Source organism: Stegodyphus dumicola, chromosome X1 (genome assembly GCF_044657685.1).
Source record: "Stegodyphus dumicola isolate Sdum_Otavi_A_Nest chromosome X1, ASM4465768v1".
Lineage (NCBI taxonomy): Eukaryota > Metazoa > Arthropoda > Arachnida > Araneae > Eresidae > Stegodyphus > Stegodyphus dumicola.
The window spans coordinates 23,543,145-23,566,993 of record NC_140780.1 but is presented as its reverse complement, the minus strand read 5'-3'; the positions used below and the strand labels follow the sequence as shown (position 1 = coordinate 23,566,993).

At 33.5% G+C, this 23,849-nt stretch overlaps 2 non-coding genes across 2 annotated transcripts; both read left to right on the top strand.

Annotated features, from left to right (window-relative positions):
• The first annotated feature begins 22,110 nt into the window (after positions 1 to 22,110).
• On the top strand, positions 22,111 to 22,182 carry TRNAT-AGU (transfer RNA threonine (anticodon AGU)). The gene has a single exon. It is a non-coding gene; the product is annotated as a tRNA-Thr (tRNA).
• Positions 22,183 to 22,618: 436 nt separating this feature from the next.
• Positions 22,619 to 22,690, top strand: TRNAT-AGU (transfer RNA threonine (anticodon AGU)). The gene has a single exon. It is a non-coding gene; the product is annotated as a tRNA-Thr (tRNA).
• The last annotated feature ends 1,159 nt before the right edge of the window (positions 22,691 to 23,849 follow it).

The window sequence follows — 23,849 nt, the reverse complement described above, 5'->3', positions numbered from 1 at the left end:
TAAACCTTCAGCTAAATTCCGATGCAAGGCAAGGCACAACTATAATAATGCGGGGGGGGGGGAACTCAAGATACGTTTTAAAGGTATTTATTTACAAAGATAAATTTACAACTTAAATTCCTTTTAACACTCTGCAGTGAACTACGCCTAGCGATTTATCTTCTTTTAACTTGCCTTTTCATTAAAAATATTCTTGACTTTCAAGGAATTTTCAAAGGAATTTTCCAAGCTAAAATTAATTAAGACCTTTTTACGTATGAATATGTCACAAGAAAGATTTCTGAAACTTACATTAATAGCAGTTGAAAATTATGAATGTACCGAATCAGACACAAAAGAAATAATTTCTATTTTCATTCATCTAAAATATAGAAAAGTAAAAATTCAATTGAATTGCAGTTTAATTAATTAAATTTTTACGCATATATGTTTGATTAATTTTCAAATTATATTTTTGATTAGAATGTAATTTAATTGTTTAAAATATGGTTCCGTTGCATTTCTTCTAAATTATCTGACGACTCTAGAAAATGAAATAAAAAAGGTCGATCTTGAAGGGCGCTTTTTTTTTTAAGTTCATAAATGTGTTATTAATGGTTCCGTATTAGTAATAAATAAATTAATAATAAAGTTCATAAAAGTGTCATTAACGACTGCATATTCTTGTAGCTTTCCCTGCTGAATAGGTATTGACTATTAGTTTAAAAAGCATAAGTATAGAAAAATTCTTAAAAAATTACATCCCGATTCCATAAAAAACCGGGGTTTTCTTTGTTTATTTTCTGTGTCTGTTATAAATCTAATATTCTAAATCTTCTCATTCTTAAAGAAACATTTAATTGCTTCTTTTTTATAAAGTTTATTATTTCGTTAAATATATATATTAAACACATTAAATAACTAAATTCATCCTTAAGTAAATATTCAAAGTTTATTTTACTCTCCTTAAATAAATATTAAACAGCATGCGTTTATGCGAAGATTATTTCTTAGGGCTTTCAATAAATATTAAACTGCTTCATTTAACCAAAATTTATTGTTATTAATGTTCCCTTAATGATAAAAAAGCTGTGTAATTATTTAACACAACGTTTCTCCCCAGAAGTTTATACTGATTTAAGAAAATTAAAGATCTTTTATATCTGTGTATTTGACTCCTTGACAGACATGGTAATTTTACGATAGCATTCCTGTAACATTCTTTAAAAATATTAGATCCTTGGTAGTTTTTTTGCAAAAAGAACTGAGATCTAGGAGCTTTGTTTATTTGTAGCTTCTTCAATGATAAATAATCTAAGTTTTATAGCACCTTCTTAGGACTTTTTAATATAATTTATAAACACTGGTTTAGAGAGAAATCTGTTTAAGAAGTGATGTTGAAACTTTCTATAATACTGAGCATGAGATGTGAAATTAATTTTTGAAGAGATAATACATTTTTTTTCTATATATTCGCAATATATTATATTTTTGCATTATGTAAGTATATCATTCACGTATATGCACACAATGCGTACAATATTCACGTATGCTCACAATGCGCACAATATCATTGTGTACTATATAAATATTTGATTCAGGCATCTTTGGGTAATCATTTCACTTTTCTTATCTAATTTCTTCTGAACTAAAGAGCTGTTCTGAACTTCGTTTCTCAATGATGTGATATTGCACGCTGAGTTCGCAAACGATAAGAATTTTTTTAAAGAATTTTGTTTCCATATGATGATAAAGATAACTTTATGCAAAATTTAGCATTTTTTGTTATTTTCCGTATGATAACATTACAAATGCGGAGTATATTTTTCCATCGTTTCGCAAAGAGCAGAAACATAGCCAGAGGGATATAAAATTCATCCTTTCCTCTAAAATTCCGAGTACATCCACTCCCCCCTTAAAAAAAAGAGTAAACATATGGCACTCACCTCGGAAAAGTTTTACAACCCCTTCCGAAAATATGTCATATCTATGTATATGTTACTAAAAAACATGCTTTTATTTTAGAGCTATTTTGAGCACATATAGCTCTAGTACTGAATACTTGCACATTATTCTACAGCACATATTATTTCTTTTAGCATTCGTTTTTACAGTGCATTTTGTATCATTGTTTAATATACATCTAATGATATTAAACTGAACAGTTGTGTATATTACACCTAAAGATAACCGAACTGCATTATTTTTCAACAGAGCTAAGTAAATTAGCAAATATAAATAACCGAATATGTTTTCATCAGTGTAATTTAAACTCAGTGATATTATGAGCTGATATAGTTCGTTTAATGACTGTTGTCTGAACGGATATTCCTTCCCCCTCTCATCAAATTTTCTACGAAAAGTTTAAAGCATCCTTACGGCTGTATTCGAAGCAAGAATTGGAAAACCTGACTAATTAGAAAAGAACATTGTTACTAACAAACATTTCTATTTTATTTTCCTTCATCTATTGTAATTTAAGAATTTAGAACTAATTTATAATACTATGAAGCATATGTTTTCAAATTAAGTAATCAGAAATATTTTTAATGTACTCAAATCAGAACTTTCACTACAAATATCACTTTTTTTCCAACAAAACATTTGAGGCATGGGTATGCTTACCAAAACTCTTACAAAGTTTATGCAGACGTCGATTATTTTTATATAAGTATGCAAATGCGTATAAGGTATTTTGGGGGGATATTTATGTTCATAATTGTGCCACACTGCAAGTTAAAAAATTGTATAATTTTTTTTTTATTTATTTAAATAGCTTTAACTCATCGTTCTGGAGTATCAGATTTCGTAAATGGACTACAGATTTGGTGGCAATTAGCTGATATTTGGCAAGATATTTCAAATTAAAGACCTTTTGAATATTTATTCCGAAAATTTCAGCTTTTTACCTAAAAATAACTTCGAGATAACATAAACATTCGGAATTCAACATTATTTTTGTTTATCCAAGCACATACAGCACAAAACAATATAAATAAATAAATGTGATTTTTTGAAAGAAATTTTCTGAATTTACACACCTAGATGCGGTACACAACTCTGGATTAACCAGGCTTTAAGAATGTATATATATATATATATATATATATATATCCACAGTTTGTCAAATCCAGCCAACATGGTGAGTTCAGAATTAATCAAACTTTTTTATTCTAAGTATTTTGCCATAAGGGGATAAATCAAGCGAAAAAGTTGAGTTTTGAGTTTATCAAGGCCTTTTCTTTGTAGCAAAAATTCATATGTGAAATAGTTTTGTATAAGAATTGTCTTATAAACACCATATTCTTTGCTCTCTATAGTCTGGGATAATTTAACATATTGTCCACATAACGTATTGTGTTAGAGTTCTATGCTATAACTAATTTCCCTTTTGAAATGAATTCGCAATTAATAATACTTTTTCAGGCATAAAAAACTGATTTTATTATCACCTGCGAATTCTGGAGAATTGATTTTGTTTATTTTGGTCTACAAATTTACATGCTATACTTTGTAGTTTCTTTTCATAGCCCTATGTCAAACATCATATCTCAATAGCAATAAAAGTATCTCAATAGCCTGGAGTAAGGACGACACCTTTATATCTCCACAGGCATATATTAAGTGTCAGCTGACCTTGCCAGCTTTAAGCTACAGCCCATTTCTAAGAAAAGAAAAACTCTGGAGTATGGTCTGAAAGTCTCCTACCCCACTTTCCTTACCATTAACCTCTCGAAAGGACTTACGGCTCACCCTGTATTTTTGGGTGTCCCCTTACCGCTCGATTCCCACCGAAATCAACAAAAATAAAGTAGCGTAAACGACGTTTCTCGAAGAGATCTGCATTTTGAGGACATAAATAGGATTTTCTCGGAAACTAATGGCCGAATTTTGATGAGATTCCATTTTCCGTTGGATTCCATTTTCACGCCCCAAACTCCTCACGTTAAAACAATTTCGGGTTTCATCGACTGGAAACGGACAAAACAGGAAATACCGATTTTTGGCCCCGATTTTCTCAGTAACTACGATTCCGATTGAACCTCGGTTTGCGGAATTAGAGTGCCTGAAGGAGACTATTTTTTCATGTGAAAAAATTTCATTTCCCTATCGGAGGTCATGGTGACCTCGATCCCAATGTTAAAGTTTTTCGAGGATTTCTCCGGAAATGGTCAATAGAAAATCTCAATTTTTTGCGTGTTGGACATGACCTTTTCATTTTTCGCAAGAACAGTGAATCTATCTATATTAGGCGAATTTAGTGATAATTTTCAAATTTTCCGAAATTTTCAAAAATCGATTAAAAATTCGAAGTTATTAAAAAAACAGAAATAGCTAAAATGTTTGCCTCGAGACGCTCTATCATTAAATATATATATATATATATATATATATATATATATATATATATATATATATATGTCTTTAGCCCTATTAGGACCGGAGATACTAGATACATATGGGTGTTGCAAACCATATGATGCATATGGGCGCTTAACACGGTTGTATGTGGAAAATAAGTTTTCTAATAACGTTAGAGCGATGAGCTTCTACCCGAAGGGTAACTTCAGGGGATATTCAAAGACATAAGCCGTTCGCTTGTAGCAGCAACAGAAATCGAAATCGAAAAGAAAATCGTAAACGTCGTTTCTCGCGGAGATCTGCATTTTGCTAACATAAATGCGATTTTCTCGGAAAAAAGAATTAAATTGTTTGCAGAGTTAAAAAGTAAATCTATTAGAATCACACTCTGTTATTTTCGGCGTTGGGTAGTGCTGCCATCTAGTGACAATAGTTGAAACTAATCTTAAATTTGTAATTTTATAATTTAATTTTTGCGGTTTGTGCTCCGCCGACACTTAAAGACTCCGTCTGCACTTTCCAGTGGCTTCGTGGCCGCTCCAGGAAGGCAAAATAAATAAGAAATGATAAAATTAAAGAATAAAAAAAATAAAAACTTGACAATCTGAAGGGAAATTTGCTAAGTTCCAATTTCGCATCGCCTCTAGCTGACGACGCGTCTTCTGCTAGAAAAGGCGCTTGCATTATTAATAATATGAAAAGAAAGTTTACAATACGAAGCATTATTTATGAAATGAACATGAAGATAAATGTTTTGAGCCCCATAGCACGCCCTTCGTGCTCATATCTTAAGTAGAAATAGTTATTTCCGTGACTTGCGAGGGAATTTTTAGTCTAGGGATTTCTCAACAATTCTCTTGCATCAACGTCCACCTCCTTAAAGTTTCTCTATAATATGCAAGATATAGCACAGTCACGATATAAGTAACTGAACATTAAATTACTAATGGATGACAATTAGACTAAGAAAAGGAATAAAAAAATTTGAGAAAAAAAAAATGTTTCATTACATCTTATGTTCTATTAATTTTTGTATTATTATTATTATTAATTATGCAAGATATAGCACAATCACGATATAAGTTCTATTACTTTTTGTATTATTATTATTATTAATTATGTAAGATATAGCACAATCACGATATAAGTAACTGAACATTAAATTACTAACGGATGACAATTAGACTAAGAAAAGGAATAAAAATTTTGAGGAAAAAAAAAAAAAAAAAATGTTTCATTACATCTTATCTTATGTTCTATTACTTTTTGTATTATTATTATTATTAATTTAAAAAATATAAACAAGTTTCCAGAAACAAAAGGAAAGATTCTAATTGCACAAATGCTCGATTTTAATTAAAGTGATAGCTGCGCTTGATAGCTGCTTTTGCAATCAGTGCGAGCTTGATTATGCCCATCAATTTCCGGGGCATATTCGACCCCTCAATCACCATTGACCCCTTTAAAATTTCATCGATCTCCAAGAGATCTAAACTGACTTCGTTGGGACATCTGAATTGGGCCAACCAGGACAAATGTCTGATCTGATTTAAAGTAATTTTATTTTGATTAATTTGACTATTTCTCATAGAGAAGTCAAGGAATGGTATGTATAATTTTAATGCATATTTATCATTTTGTATTTAGCAATATGAAGTTTGAATTATGGTGGCTGAAATTTGCAGTTTTAAATATTTTTCATAAATCGCATGAACAAAGAAATATGAAACCTTTTAGTATTCTGTCAGATAAGTTATTTTTGTTTGCATGATGCTAACAAATATTTATTGCATAAACAGAAATTTAAAATTATTTTCCACATATTGCTAAACATTTGATCATCAATGCAGGAAATTATTTGAATTCTCTTTAGCTAAGACGAATTAAGTTCTTTAACTTTAAAGTGGAGATTCGGTTGTTCTTCAGGACATAATTCTTATAAACAAGCAATTCCACGAATCTGAAACCAATGCTCAGCTGTGTTTATAACATTTTTTGTACCTTTTCATCTAGTTTGTGACCCTAAGAGTAACAATTTTAAAGTAATTTGGTACGAGGTGTTGCAGGCATTTAGACATAGAGTTCATTAAAGAATCAGCAAAAATGTCAGTAAAAGAAAGCAAAATAGAGTAGATAAAGAATCAAACACCTACGTAACAGTGTTTTAGGTTACAGCAGATCAATTTCAATCAGTGATAATTTAATTTTTTTCAATTAATGATGTTAAGTAATTATGTCCACTGATACTTTACCTAGAGCACAAAAACACATATGCAGTTCAAAAATAAAAGAGCTAAATTCTATTATCAGAATGGTAAACAGAGAAATATTGAAAGTAAACAGTTTGGAATATCAGCATTACGAAGGCTTGCTAACGCTTAGTTAGTAAGTTTCCCACAAAAAAAAAAAAAAAAAAAAAAAAAAAAAAATGGCAAGCCCAAGAAGACGGTAAAGAGGTAGTTGGGTGAAAACCGAAATGCAAAAGTTATTTAGAAAAGAAAAAAGTGAAAATTGATTTTAGGTAAGTTCAAGTGAGCGAAACACGGCAAGACCTTTTTTCTCCCTCATCCTGAAGGTAGATGTTAATTTGATTTAAAAAATGCATATTTTTTTTTTTAAAATGCATATATACTGTTAAGGTTTTACATTATATTCTACTCACGGCTTTACACGTTTTTTTATACACGTACTTCAAATGATATCCTCTACTTTGCTGTCGATTGGGCAATTAATACAGAAAATTCAAGACTCGCGCAACAGAAATTCTGAAATATACCGAAAACGCAATTTAGGTAATTATGGTCGAAAACAATGCCATGAAAATAATTTAGACTTGAATTTATTGAGCTCTGAGAGGAAAGTATCTAAAATATCATTTGAAAATTTGTAGAAAGGAGGTTTAAATTAATTTCTTCTTCAGTCTCTAGAGAACTAGTGCCTAGAATACAGCGACAGTAGTGATGAAGGATAACGAGAAATTTTTTTTTCTGGATGAACCTCTTATTAGTGTTAAGTATGAAAAATTTAAGTAAGTATACAAATTAGTAATTAAGTATGTAAATTGTGTATATAGCATGTAATTAGGTAAGTGAAAATTTAGTTTATATCACTTCTGTTAAACGAAAATGCAGTTTATGCTGAAAATTTAGTTTATGCTTGAATGCTAAAAATTTAGTTTATGTTCGAAAGTGAGCAAAATGTGTTTTCCTGGATAAACTTCTATTTTGTAATAAATGCACACTATGTAAAAGTTTAGTTTATACATAAATAATCATTTTAAAATTCTTATTTGCAGATAAATTGATTTTTCAAGCAATTTATTCCCTTAAATAAGTTTTTAAGGCATCCGAGAATTAAGAGCTAATTTTAGGGTCTCTTGCCCCATTACGCGCCGAGCTGACGTGCATATTCTGTCACCTACTGCGTTTCTAATATGCCTTCTGGAACTGATTGTCTGAATGAATTCTTAGAACTGCACATTGAAGAATTTTATTATCTTATTCTAAATCCTTATTCTTATTATCTTATTCTACATCCTTATTCTTATTATTTTATTCTACATTCTTATTCTTATTGTCTTATTCTTATTATTTTATTCTATAAATAGTTGTGAGGTTTATATATTTATTTTTAACTAACAGTTCATTTTAAAGCGAATGACTTTCTCATTACTCTCTTTTCACCCAAGCTTTTCATGTCAGAATGTAAATGAGGTAGCGAGAGTTTATTCAGATTAAGATAGAAAGAAGTGCTATTTAAGCAAGAATTCCGGAAGTTAATTTTAGAGCGCATCTGCCTATTCCAGGCCACGTTGTGCTGTGATTATTAGCGACTTGCGTTAGCGGGGTTGAGTGTTCTAGACATTTGGTTTTGTCTCTCCGGTTTGCTACATACCAGAGCCCTTTCTGTACGTTAAAGTATTCTGTGAGCCGTTAGGCTAATCTACCATACCCTTGAAATTATTATTTGTGACGTATTTCTGTTAAGCCAGAAGTGCTTGGCTTACTCTAACCCAAGTTGAGTCATTTGTTAATTTTATGTTTGAATAAAAGAGTCATATACATCCTCCATATGATTTCTGTTTTGTTTTACAAGGCTGGAAGATAATTATTCAATAGCCCTTTTCTTACAGTCTATATTGTATATTCTCAAAGAGACATAGACTTTATATAGTTCAAAATCAAAATCACAAAATTTTTAAAAACAGCATATCCTTAGCATTTTTGAGCATATAGTGCTAAATGCTGCTACACAGTTTTTAGCCCAAAATGGCAATTATTCTCGAATTTTTATTTTGCGTCGAATCACTTTTGTTATCTGTTTCACTTTTAAAATGACGCTTAAAACAATTACTATAAAAAAGAAAATAATATATAATGCTTTTTATAAATCCACCTTGTGTAATTTCACGGGTCCAGCTAGTAATTAATAAAAGAAATAAAGAACAGTGTTTAATGATTTTCAATCGCTTCATTTGTGAATCAGTAAGATGTAAATTAAATTTAAAAGAAAAATTAAATGTAATACACTTCGACTAAATAGCAGCAAACTGACATGTGGAAGTTAAAAATATTTTGCAATGGATTACTTGTTGTTGATTGCCTGCCAAGATAAGATATCAATTTCATTTTTAGTTACCAACATAATACCAGGAAGAAATGCACAGAAACATCGCGCATAGAATGCTTATGCCGGAAGATGCACGCACTTAAAATGTTTTTCAGTTATTCTGTAAGTTTGACTAATAAAGTTGGTTGTTCGTTCAAATATGAGATTTCTTTAAAACTTCATTACAATAATTTCATTTTCAGTTACTTGGATCTTGCTCGGCGTAGGTACAGCCAAAGCTGCCGTTATGCAGGCTTTTAAGCTCCATACTGCATTGTAGTAACGGCAAGAGTCGCATTGTAGTAACGGCAAGCCGGCAACTGCGCATCCTTGTAAGTATATTAGGTATCGCCGGGTCAGGCTAACTACTAAACTTCCACCGCAATATGATTTCCGAGAGAGAACAAACACTTCGGGGAGAAGTTCGAGAATCTTCCATCCCTCTTCCCCCACCACAAACCTCTTTAGTGAATTTCGGTTCGCAGTGTATTTTCAGTGTCCCTTCACCGCAGATGTTATACGCTTACAAATATTCATGCGGACTCGAATCCGGGCACCTTCAATATGGCAGTCAGATGAGAAACCACTGCCCTGTTTGGTGGCCACTTTTTTACACATGCAAGCGGATGAATTCTAACCCTGATATGTGAATGGCACTTGCAGGCAAGGGAATGGAAATTAACACTCCCATGTAATTATTAGCGCATGCGAAATACTTTGAAGGGTTACCTCTATGATTTCAGATCAGTAATGCACATAAAGAATATTTTATGAACTATAATTTTAGTATTTTGGATACCTTTTAACTGAAAATACTAAATTAATATACTGATATATAAATTAAACTGAAATTTCTAAATCAAACACGGAGGTTCACAAATTTCTTTACTTACTTAAATAGTCTGAGAAAGTATAATAAAGAATGTTACATTTTGGGAAAGACGGTCATTCCTTATAAATTTTGCTAAACTGTACTTTAATGTAATTATTTCAGTATGCAATGCGAGGTTTTCAGTCAACTTCGATAAAATATGTAGTGCATTCACAAACTTTTAAGATTCAGATTTTTTAACCAACTCCAATGAAGATGCCGAATGGTAATGAATGCGATGATCCCTTACTTATCTTTCTTTAAAATACCGCCAGGTTCTGGAAAGAAGTTTAAGTAGAGGGTTTCATTGATTTCATGCAGTCAGTGCATTTTAAGAACAAACAGAGAGAAGCAATAACATTTTCTTCACACAGTAAACAGTAGTCAAACAGTTTATGGAGACAAGAAAAATAAATTAACATTATTCTTAATCATCCCTTTCACTCTCAAGATTTGGAACGTGTCTACGACAGTTTATTCCCTAAAGTGAATTCACAGTAAGAGACTCTGTTTTGAAATTATTTCAAGTGTTAGGAAAAGCACAGCTAAAGAAACAAAGAGTATTACAACAGTAATTTCCTATGATTTAAACTGCAAGCTTTAGGTACATTAAGGGAAAAAAAAGCGAGATTTCTATATCTCCCGTTCTACTAGGCCGATAAACGAAATTCAAATTCAAATTGAAATTTCCATGTCTCAAAAGCGCTACTTGGGATATAGTATATTACATTTATATATAGCATTGCATATTTCCAGTCGTAGAATGGAAATAGTGTATACGAGCCGGTTTCCCTTAGAAAGTCCTCCACGAAGGCATCCCTCCCTTTAGGCAGATAGCCCTAGTGTGCTTTGCCGTAATTAAATACACCTAGAATGGAAATATGGAAAAAAAATTGGCATGTCATTTCAGAAAAAGTCCGATTTTGTGTCAAAATACCTGTATTAGAACAATGACGTATATAAATCTAATACATATCCTAAGTGGCGCTTTCGAGTCATGAAAAACGCCAGCTGAATTTCGTCAATCGGCCCAATACATATAGAATTTTTTTTTTTTTAAGCAGTGTACATTTCAAGATGTGTACAATATTAAATGCAAAAGAGGGGGAAAACAGTGATAAGTAAAAGGAAAATTAGTCATAAAGTTTGTAGGATTCCCCACTGTGTAATTCTAAGTTACAGTTGACAGTGAAGAATCTTAAGAACTAGTAAGCGAATAATCGCTTGAGTTCGTGAGACAGTGAAAGTGAATAAACTTGTAAAGGATTAAAAAAACCCTTTATTATTCAAATAAGATTTAACAGAACTCCGTCTTGGAGTTTTACAATAAAGCCGACACTCGGGCTTCAACTTAAGAGACTAAGAATTAAACTAAACTAATCTTAACTAAAGGAGATATAGCCGAAGCTATTAGAATTCTAACAGAGTTGGCCCCTTAACGCTAATTCACTGCGAAGCTATCAAGGGCCTAAATTTCGGCCGAGCGTAATAATAGCTTACGAGAGAGTAGCCTAAAAAGGCGGACGCGCGCAGCCAGAATACCTGGTATCTCTCTTCCTAAGTCTGTAGAACTTCGCGGTTAAATACCGCTCTTCCTCATTAGCATTCAGACGTGATTCTAAAACTACGTTCTGCCCGGAAGTGGTAAGTTGAAATTAAGAATCGATGGGAAAGGAAGTTTAACTCAGAATTTAACTGTTAATAAAATTAACATAATCCTTACAAGTTCTTTCTTTCAAATCCCAATTTCTTGCAAGATTTCCTATAAACCTTTGTATACACATTTGTGGACACAATTGGTGTCTCACAAGTTTTAAATGCTTCATTAACAATTAAGGTAATCCGCAAAAAATATTATCATTTTAGAAACATGAATGCAATTTTTTATGCACACATAAGTAAAATGCTGTACACATAAGTAATTTCAAACTGATAGTTTCAGCAAGACCTTCTTATTAATGATAGATTGGATAAGGCCTTGAACACTGATAATTAATCGTGGTATCGATTCCGGGGGAATAGCCTAACAGTATGGGAATGTCGTAATTTTTCGTATAATGTGAACGCAAGTCAGTTTGTTTTCGAAAGACTTTCCCAAAGGTATTTCTCATAAAGCATATACAGTCTTCGTTTGCTTTATGAACCATCGAGCAGACGGAGAAAAAGATAAAAAGAATAATTTGTTCATTTAGTGTTTCGTGAAACAATGGTTCTTCAGCTAATTTAGGCTAAGCTAGATTATTTGAATATGTCAAAGCACGCGATTGCTTTCAGCGTAAGGGAAAGGATACCTACGTGGAGGACTTTCTAAGGGAAGCTAACTTGCATCCACGTTATTGATGGTAATAATCACGGAAAAAACACCATGCAGCCTAGGTCCGAACCCAGATCGAACTAGCAAGATTCAAAGTTCTTAACTACATGGCCACTAGAATGGCCCAGCTAATTGAACTTGTAGCTTCGTTTTTGCATCAAACAAAGAAATGTTGTTTAATATTTTATGAGTTTCATCTCCGGCTGAAGTAATGGCAACAGTTAGAAAGCAATGGAATTATCCAATAATGTCATGCAATTTTTTCCATGTCATTAAAACTGTTCAGAGACACCAGAAAAACTATTAAATGGAGTAGAATTCTACACATCCAAAAGCGTTTATGATTTAACTTAACTGTGACCCATTAAATAAAATCAATGCAATGGTTCGAAAAGATATTTTAAACTGCATTAAGGGATAAAGGCTTTGCTTCCTAAGAAATAAAAATATTTAGCGTTTTACTCCAGAATTGTCCGGTAAGGATTTATGTGTTTTTCCCCTCGCGCAGAGTAAATATAAGCCGAAAGGCATCTTCCCCTTCGAAAGCATCTTTCTGTAAGAAGATAAAGCTATATGCTTTGCCATGCTCAATAATCCTCTTTCGCGGAACTTTTAGAAATAACAACTTCTGTTTACTTACGATCTTCATTATTTTTAAGTACTTGTATTGCATGCAATGATTTCACTTCTTGAGTATTTGTTCAACTTCTAATTAATTTTAATACTTCATTTGCAAAAAACGCGACTATTTCATAGTTTATGTTAGTAACAAATAAAAATTTAATGAGCTTAAATAACAAACTAACATAAATAATGATATACAATGAATAGCTTATAATTTCGGTTATAATTCGGCTGTTTGAACAAATTACTGAACGTAGATAACTGAATACTTTTTATTCCAAATTTTTAGAAGCGCAAACTTAAAGATAATTTTTGCTTGAATTTCAATACTGTTACGCTAATGAAGATATTGCGATGTTACTAATATCCTTTTCTTTATTCTTATTTCTACCAGCAATGAGAAATTCTGTTTCAGACCACCAATGAAATACTCTCTCGACTTTATTCAAGTGTCATTGTTCAAGATTTTACTAAATAATATCTTTTACTCATGCACTTATCGCTGAAACCATTTTTCATTTTCCCTCAAAAAAAACTTCCTAAAGGTGACATCTTTCTAATATATATTTCGTTTGCCAATTCAAGAAGTATTAGGCTTAGTATTAGGCTTAGTATTAGGCTGCCAGAAAATCTCTCAGCTCAGAAGTACCAGTATTTATGCTGTCTATAGCGTGATTTTGCTATTCGAAATTTGCTTGCAAATTAAGCAGTTGTAGCTTAATGCAACACAGGAGTTCATTCAGTGAAATTTATAGTATGATTGAAACAGTTTTCCTCAAGAGCAATTATTTAATCTATTTTATCCCCTGGGCAGGTTTTTTTTATCCTTTGAGCTACACAAACATAAAACAAGAGAAGAGAAGCATTGCTGTTTTCCAAATAAATTTAATGAATAATCTAATCCTAATGCAAATTTTGCTTGTATTTCTTTAATTCGGTAAACTTTTTTTAAGCTGATATGTTTCAATTACAAAGGTGTGTGTCATTCAGTGTTTGTTTAACAGGAATGAATTTTAATTCTATAATATTTTTGTAATTTTATTTTTATTTTTAGTCCAAAGGGGCAATTTGCCCAGAAGGACTATTAATTTTGGTTTGGAATTTTGCTTTCATTCATTATAAACATTGATTCACTTTTCAAATTGTTGCCACCAAATACTAGAGCTCTGTATCATATCTAAAGAAATTAAATACTGAAGAATCTGCATGAATGTTTTATGTTTCTCGCATTGGGATAAAACAAAGGTACCTGGAGCTATCAAATTTTGAATAACGAACGTTTACACCCGAATATGGGCATCTGGAAGTCCAAATTTGGAATTTGGAATTTGTTTTATTACCTATTTCATATTTTGTAAAATTTTAACGAATTTTTTATTGCAAACTTAAGGATTTCAAAGCGAGCAATGGCAACACTGTACGAAAAAAGAAACATTCTTATGTCCAGCGCTCGAGACTGTATCGAAAATTCTAAAGATATGCTGACTTAAAAGTTATTTGGCGATGTTGCTGTTGAAGTGAATTTTATGGTTTAAGTGCGAAGAACATGATATTTAATAAGATAACACACAAAACGTTAGAAAAACGCCCCTTTGGACGTAATTGTTCTTTTTAATTATTTATTTATTATTACTTTTTTAATTTTAGAACTTCCAGTACACTGCGATATGCTGTGTTGCTATTAAGTTCTTTTCGGTAGCCCACCCAGACACATTTTTATATTCTTGAAAGCCGAGCTAGGTGAAGACGCAGGAGCACACGAAACTTGTTTTATTAGTTAGGGGTTAGGGAACATTAGTGAGCAAGGAGCAGAGCCTCTAGTTTTTAAATTATATCACATGTTTTTACATTTTGAGTTCTTAATACTCTTCTTCGTGTGTTTATAGGAATATCATGCATTACTTTTCTTTTGAGAATAAATTGAACTTGCATTAATTTCGCTATGGCTCATCATGAGAATTTGATGCTCGTAGCATTTTCATTTTATTTATTTAATTTAAAATTTTCGTTTACTTTTCATTCCTTTAAAAATGTTTTAATTTCGCATATAAGAATTATGTTAATTTTATTACAGTTACATTTTGAGTTAAAGTTCCTTTCCTGTCGATTCTTAACTTCAACTTACTACTTCCGGCTAGAACGTAGTTAGAATCACGTCTGAATACATAATGAGGAAAAGCGGTATTTAAGCGCGAAGTTCTTCGGTTTTAGTGAGAGAGTTACCAGGTATTCTGTCTGCACGCGTCCGCCTTTTTAGGATACTATCTCGTAAGCTATTATTACGCTCGGCCGTGCTTTAGGCCCTTGATAGCCTCGCAGTCTATTAACGTTAAGGGGCCAACTCGGTTAGAGTCTTGATAGCTTCGGCTATATATGCCGATTTAGTTTAGATTAGTATTATTACTAGTCTCTTAAGTTCAAAGCCCAAGTGTCGGCTTTATTGTACACTCCAAGACGATGTTTGTTATACTTTAGTTGGAATAATAAAGGGCTAGTTTACCCTTCTATCTTGTAGTTTCCTGGCACACGAACTCAAGCGATTATTCGCTTATCAGTTCTTAAGATTCTTCACGTTCAACAGTAACTCAGCATTACACTGTGAGGAATCCTACATGCATTCTGCAAAGGAGAGTCATTATATTAAGTAGTTTCTTTTTCTTCGCTTATTATTTGCTTATTGCATTTTTTCCGTTGAAACTTTACTTGTCGTAGACTTAACAGCGCATTTAGAAAAATTACAATCACTTTATTTTTGTTTTCGTTTCTTTAATGCATATAAGCATATGCAAAATTATTTGAATATTAAGCAAAAACAGTTTTCTATACCTTTATTTCACAAACAAGAGTTCATTTTCCTGATATGCATACATTCTGTACAAATACATTACATTATCATAAAAATTAACATATTCCAGACGAAGTTGACATATTCCAAATTCCGTGGTCGGAATCCCGACGAAAGTGCCAACATCTCCTGCGTATTAAAAAACTAAATGTCTGCACGGCGACACTCAAACTGAAATGTGGAAAATGATAATTCATCACTGGCTGGGACTGGTGTCCCAGTCCAGCAGCCCATTAAATGGGTGAGAATAAAAGGAATAATGTTATTCCCTAGTACGTTCTTTAGCTGTGTGAGTGATAGCACGATCAGGTGGTAACTTGAAAATACGTGATTCAAATCCCAGCGTGAGCAAAGATGGTTTTTCACGTTTTTCTGCTTCGGGAAAAAGTTTGATGTTTCTACAACCTAGACTGGCATATTTTCAGAAGCGTCAAGTTCAATAAGACTGGCAAAGTTTCGGAAGGGTCAAGTTCAATAAGTTCAATAAGACTGGCATAGTTTCAGAAGCGTCAAGTTCAATAATAAGTTTCAGAAGCGTCAAGTTCTTAAGGCAGCAAACCTGCCTTAAGGATTTAAAGACCTGGTATTTATAAAAAGACATACCATCCTTTACTTGATATCAATTTATTTCTTAATTTCCAGTTTTCTCAAATTATTATGTAAGGAATTATCGCCTTCCAAAGTGCATGTTTTTATGGTGTAAGTAACGAAATTCACTTCAAGTATCACTTAAGATGTTCAGCTGGCATCTAAAGATTTCGTGATTCGAATTATGGTGACAGTTGATGTTTCATGTTTTCTCCCTCCATAAAACCTAATTGTCTCTGCAACTAAATATTCTAAAAAAAAGGGGGTCATATTTTACCATAGTGGCAGCCAACACCATCTACACAGATTAAAATTCAAATTATTTAAAATTCAACACTAAAATTAAAATTTGACACCAGACAAAGGGACAAAAGGGATTATACCGAACTCCAAACAGTGATTTGGAAAATGTGATTTGGATTTTCGTGAAATTGCTCAATGCATTATTATTTTCAAAATACTACTTTGCTTACTTGTTCATAATTTTAGTTTGCTTATTTGTATATAATTTGCTTATTTGTCCATTAATTTAAAATATAAATGTTTACTTAGTGTTTGCGGTTTTCTTATTTTTAGCAGACTATTCTCGAAAGTACTGTGATATTTTTTTGGTATTGTCAAATTTTCGGGAAAAAGGTCTCAAAATATTTGGTAATAATTAATCAAGAAGATTAAATTACCTAATCAGCAAAACAGTTAGGAAATAAATAATTTATATTAGAGTTTTATTTCAAATTTTGTTAACGATAATTCGTTAATTTTTGAAAGAACTTACCGTTTCTAAGCATATAAAACCATTATATGATTGGAACCTGTTTACTGATGTATTGTAATAAACTTCTATTTTAATCACGCTCAATTTATACTCATAGAAGATTTATTTAGAATTTCTTGCATTAAGATTACTTTGAAAAGACTTTACACCATGCGACTTCTGCATACACATGTACGCATAATTTAATTCAATTTGTATTTTTTTAAAATATGAATTTGATCTCCTAAAGTACGACAGGAATGCGTTAATCTAATTAATCATTTAAATTTTAAAAAGTTGCAGTGCGATAATTGTAATCCAAATTACAAAGTTCTTCTTCTAACATTCCTTATCAGTGTGGGCACAACGCTATCTTCTAACGATTAAGAGCCGGAATTATTTTTAAAAAATCCTTCTCTTTTAAAATGTAATTCAATACACAGCAGCCGTTAAAACTTTTAAAATAGACAGGATTAAAAAAAATATCACACACTTACTACACGTAAGTGAATAAATGAATTCCTACTGCCTACTTGAATTTCCCTAATGTTTTTTAAAGAGATTACAAGAGATTATAAAAGAATATCCTATTGTCGGCACTTTTAGAATATTTTTCTTCCATTTTTGAACATGAAATAATGGGATTATTTCCAAATTCACCTAACAAATATTTGCCATTTTTATTCTTCGCAATACATACTTAATCGAAGAAAATTGTTTCTTAGTATAAATAATTTTATTATAGAAGAATTTCATGATTATCAGATTCTTAACTCATAGGAGGGGGAAGAGAATCTACAAGTCTTTCAATAACTTTCAGCCTTCCCAATTTATTCAAGAAATCTGGAGGAGGGGAAAAAAGAAAGACACAACATAGAACAATATTTCGAGATATTTTAAATTAGAGAAGCTGTGATAAATTAAAATCCTACTAAATGAATGTAGTATCTGTAGTGAATTAAATTGTATAATATCGCTTTTGCTCTCTCCAAATGATTTTAATTTGTTCACGAAATTTAACCCGGCGGAAGTCGCACCAAGAAAAGTTACTAGAGTGAGCGCGTGGGGTATCACATACCCCAATATTTAAAATACAATAAAAATAGTATTATTTAGTTTTAAAACTGTTTTTTTTTGTTTGTTTTCGTGTATTATAAATAAGTGAATAATAATTGGGTTTCAAAAAATTAATTTCCAAAATAATCTTACAGTTAAAATTAAGATAAATGAAAATAATAAAAAAATAATCATCATGCCTCTAAGTTTCACTGCATCTCTAATATACCATGCTTATTTTATTTCTTCACACTTTGAACGAAATACATTCATATGTTCCTGGCACAGAATGTTTTCACATTTTAAACATTGCATTCGCGTTCTTCCGTCCTTGGTGCGAGGGCAAAAAATTTATCACATCTTTCATACTTAGTTGTTTCGAATTTCATGTATTCGTTTTAATTATTCGTCGAAACTTCTGCTTTTGTTTTGCATGCAGTACATCAATTTCTTGGAAAAGTATTAATTTCTGATCTTTGTTCAATACTTTTTTCATTAATTGTAATGCTAAGTCCTTCAAAAACAGACTTCTGTTTCTGGTTGGTGGATTAGCAGTTGAATGTAATATAATTCAAGCATTTATTACAGCAACATTCAGTGCAGGAAAGAAAATTACCATTGGCCACCTTCTTGTTATTCTGGCAATTGAATAATTGGATGACATTTCATGCCCCATATCCACTGCTCCTTTAGTCATATTATTAAAACATATAATTCCTGACGTTTCCTTTTTCTCCAATAGTATCATCTATAGTATGATCGTTATATAATGTTGAAAGCATAAGAACACTTTTTCCTTTTTTAGGAACATCAGGAATTAATGTTTTATCTTTTTCGAAACCAAAACATTGTAGAAAATATTCTTAGTTTCATCTTCAGTTTCCGAAATGCAATCTTCATCGCTTTCAAATATTTCTAATAAATCTCACATGCGTTGCATCTCCAGTTCATAGGAACTCATTCTTTTTACCATAATGCAGTTAGAAAGTTTTAAGAATTTAATGTCAAGTACTTTAAAATCACTTGCGAGTAGAAATATTTATTGTTACACTCTAGAAATAAATTTCTGAACTAAATGTTCAGTCAGAAAAACACTTACACGGACAGGCGCGTGGGGTGTGTCATAATCCAGTTCTAACAAAATACCGATAAATCTTTTTCTGAAACAACCAGGCAAAGAAAAAGCGGTTCTGAAAGTCAACTACAACTAGAAACTCAGCTACTGAAAGCAGCACAAAATTTCAGTTTCACAAGTTTAGGAATATTCCACTTTTATGTAGGGTTGGGGTATGATACACCCCACGCGCTTTCCCGCGGGGTAAAATGCAACGAATACTTTAATTATAATGAAAAATATATTACGCTTTTGATGACCAATCGTTGTATTACATTGATAAAATAAGTTAATGTTTTTACAATTTTTTTTTATTTTTGCAACCCTTTACGCAGAGAGATAAACGCAGTATTACATAACCTTGCTCTTATTTAAATTAATTTTACAGGATTCCTTTCCCTAAATATTAATTTTAATGCAAGTCAGTTCGTATAAAAATGCTGTGAACTAATGATCCCTCGTGAAGAGATATAAATTTAGAAATAATTATACATCAGTTATCAGTACAGGAAACAATCGCTTCAGATGCTAGATGTGTTATATAACAGTCTTAATTTAAGTTTTTTTTTTCAAAATTATTGTTAATTTACTATAGATATACCTTTTAAGAACTTTTTACTTGCTACTAAATAATTTTATGTCTGTTGCTTATGGATATTATGAAATGAGGCCCTTTCTGTCGTATAATCCAACATTTCCATTATCTATTGGTCTCTGAAATGAACCGATATATATACAGTATAAACATCTTCAGTTTAATTTTACAGCTGGCGTCAATAACTTATTGGTTTAATATTGTTTTCAAACATTTATGCTGCAGTAGAAGTCCAGTTAGCAATCCAATAATGAGGTGAACTGAAAGTCCTTCTCCCGATTTCCCTCTTGCTGAGTCTTTGCATTGCTAAATCAATAATGATTATTAATATTTCATGACGACTTCCTTCATTTTAAACAATTCCAGTTAAATTTTAAGGAGAAAGGGGAAAAGTAAACAATCATTTTCGTTCGGGATTGTTGCTAAGGGAATTCTGTAAGTTTTGAAAATCACAAGACTCCTCTTAGCATTGGCGACTCTCTAGTAATCTGAGAGCACCAATAAGCTTTTTCATATGTCTGTATTAAAAACAATTAATTATTTATATGTGTTTTGTGGAAAAAGGTATAAGGTATTTCTCCCGCCTTCTTAGTTTGCCTTCGTGGTGCAATGGCCGGCACACTCGGCGCGTATTCGAGAGGTCTGAGGTTCGAGTCACGGCGAGGGCATTTTTCATGACTCCTACTTCCAAATAATAACCTAATGACTCTAAAGGATAAAGCTTACTTCTAACCAGTAAATGATGAAACAATGAAAGTTAAATTTGACTGACAGGTCACAGTTTGGATAGGCCAAATTTTAATTTTTTTAAACCTTCTTCTCGTCAGATTATCATTTCATGCGCATCGCTGTAAACGTTATTAATTTGTGTTATTTTATGTAGTCTCATTTTATTCTTTAAATTCTAATTCTTCAGAACATTAAAGCTTTGTTGCCGTTTAATTATAACGGAGTTTATCCTACTTTTTGCATTTTTTACACAAAAGTTAGCATAATAAGCATTTCATTTAATTTTACTCTTCAAAGTGTTTATGTTTGTGTTAGGAAATGTTTCTACCTTCGGTACCCTATCTCACCTTTAATTTCTTTTGCAGAAAGAAAATATTTGTCTAAATTAGAGAGCTTTCCTTAAAAATATTTTTAGCTTCGAACATTCGCATCCGTTTGTTGACTCATAGGTGTTTGGTTTAATGATATATTCATCAGAGATAATTTTTAAAGAATAATGCTGTTAATTGTTGAACAACATGGAAAGATCTTGTCTCGAAGAAATCCATTTGAAATTTTCTACAGTTTATCATGATACCTTAATTAAACATAAATAATTCTATCTGAAGCTGAATTAATTTGATTAAGCGATCTTAAGCTTTCTGATTATTTAATGAAATAAATCTTGCTCGCACTCCTACTTCTTTTCTTTTGGCAAGAGTGAGCAATTTTGAAAATGAGTTGTTAATCGAAATTTACCCTTTCTAATCATTGACGTTTTTAATTACAGTGATCGAAAATATATTTAAGTATGTAGAATTTTTTATTTCATTCTGAATAGCTCGAAGAAAGCAAAGAATTTAGAATGCTCATTTAGAATCAGATTGATATTATAGATTTCACATCTTGAAAAACTGAAACCGATTTTAGTTTAGCGTAATAACCTAAGTTTTAATGTTGGTTTATAAATTATTTCTCCCACTTCCCTAGCGTGCCTTCGTGGTGTAACGGTAGCACGCTGGGCCGGTATCAATTAACCTAATGACTCTACAAGTGGCGCCCGAACTAAAAAGGTTGTCGATGATGATTCTCCGCACCCAGGATTTGGCGACTTAGTCCCCTAAAACCCTAGTCGCGCTTTAAAAAGGGGAGTATATAAGGTATTTCTCCCACTTCCCTAGCGTGCCTTCGTTGTGTAACGGTAGCACGCTGGGCCGGTATTCCAGAGGTCCGTGGTTCGATTCCCGGCGAAGGCAGTTGCTAATTTTTCATCTTTTCTGCTTCCAGTTAACCTAATGACTCTACAAGTGGCGCCCGAACTAAAAGGGTTGTCGATGATGATTCTCCGCACCCAGGATTTGGCGACTTAGTCCCCTAAAACCCTAGTCGCGCTTTAAAAAGGGGAGTATATAAGGTATTTCTCCCACTTCCCTAGCGTGCCTTTGTGGTGTAACGGTAGCACGCTGGGCCGGTATTCCAGAGGTCCGTGGTTCGATTCCCGGCGAAGGCAGTTGCTAATGTTTCATCTTTTCTGTTTCCAGTTAACCTAATGACTCTACAAGTGGCGCCCGAACTAAAAGAGTTGTCGATGATGATTCTCCGCACCCAGGATTTGGCGACTAGGTCCCCTAAAATCCTAGCCGCGCTTTAAAAAGGGGAGTATATAAGGTATTTCTCCCACTTCCCTAGCGTGCCTTCGTGGTGTAACGGTAGCACGCTGGGCCAGTATTCCAGAGGTCCGTGGTTCGATTCCCGGCGAAGGCGGTTGCTAATTTTTCATCTTTTCTGCTTCCAGTTAACCTAATGACTCTACAAGTGGCGCCCGAACTAAAAGGGTTGTCGATGATGATTCTCCTCACCCAGGATTTGGCGACTAGGTCCCCTAAAATCCTAGTCGCCCTTTAAAAAGGGAAATATATAAGGTATTTCTTCCACTTCCCTAGCGTGCCTTCGTGGTGTAACGGTAGCACGCTGGGCCGGTATTCCAGAGGTCCGTGGTTCGATTCCCGGCGAAGGCAGTTACTAATTTTTCATCTTTTCTGCTTCCAGTTAACCTAATGACTCTACAAGTGGCGCCCGAACTAAAAGGGTTGTCGATGATGATTCTCCGCATCCAGGATTTGGCGACTAGGTCCCCTAAAATCCTAGCCGCCCTTTAAAAAGGGGAGTATATAAGGTATTTCTCCCACTTCCCTAGCGTGCCTTCGTGGTGTAACGGTAGCACGCTGGGCCAGTATTCCAGAGGTCCGTGGTTCGATTCCCGGCGAAGGCGGTTGCTAATTTTTCATCTTTTCTGCTTCCAGTTAACCTAATGGCTCTACAAGTGGCGCCCGAACTAAAAGGGTTGTCGATGATGATTCTCCGCACCCAGGATTTGGCGACTAGGTCCCCTAAAATCCTAGCCGCGCTTTAAAAAGGGGAGTATATAAGGTATTTCTCCCACTTCCCTAGCGTGCCTTTGTGGTGTAACGGTAGCACGCTGGGCCGGTATTCCAGAGGTCCGTGGTTCGATTCCCGGCGAAGGCAGTTGCTAATGTTTCATCTTTTCTGTTTCCAGTTAACCTAATGACTCTACAAGTGGCGCCCGAACTAAAAAGGTTGTCGATGATGATTCTCCGCACCCAGGATTTGGCGACTTAGTCCCCTAAAACCCTAGTCGCGCTTTAAAAAGGGGAGTATATAAGGTATTTCTCCCACTTCCCTAGCGTGCCTTCGTTGTGTAACGGTAGCACGCTGGGCCGGTATTCCAGAGGTCCGTGGTTCGATTCCCGGCGAAGGCAGTTGCTAATTTTTCATCTTTTCTGCTTCCAGTTAACCTAATGACTCTACAAGTGGCGCCCGAACTAAAAGGGTTGTCGATGATGATTCTCCGCACCCAGGATTTGGCGACTAGGTCCCCTAAAATCCTAGCCGCGCTTTAAAAAGGGGAGTATATAAGGTATTTCTCCCACTTCCCTAGCGTGCCTTTGTGGTGTAACGGTAGCACGCTGGGCCGGTATTCCAGAGGTCCGTGGTTCGATTCCCGGCGAAGGCAGTTGCTAATGTTTCATCTTTTCTGTTTCCAGTTAACCTAATGACTCTACAAGTGGCGCCCGAACTAAAAGAGTTGTCGATGATGATTCTCCGCACCCAGGATTTGGCGACTAGGTCCCCTAAAATCCTAGCCGCCGTTTAAAAAGGGGAGTATATAAGGTATTTCTCCCACTTCCCTAGCGTGCCTTCGTGGTGTAACGGTAGCACGCTGGGCCGGTATTCCAGAGGTCCGTGGTTCGATTCCCGGCGAAGGCAGTTGCTAATGTTTCATCTTTTCTGCTTCCAGTTAACCTAATGACTCTACAAGTGGCGCCCGAACTAAAAGAGTTGTCGGTGATGATTCTCCGCACCCAGGATTTGGCGACTAGGTCCCCTAAAATCCTAGCCGTGCTTTAAAA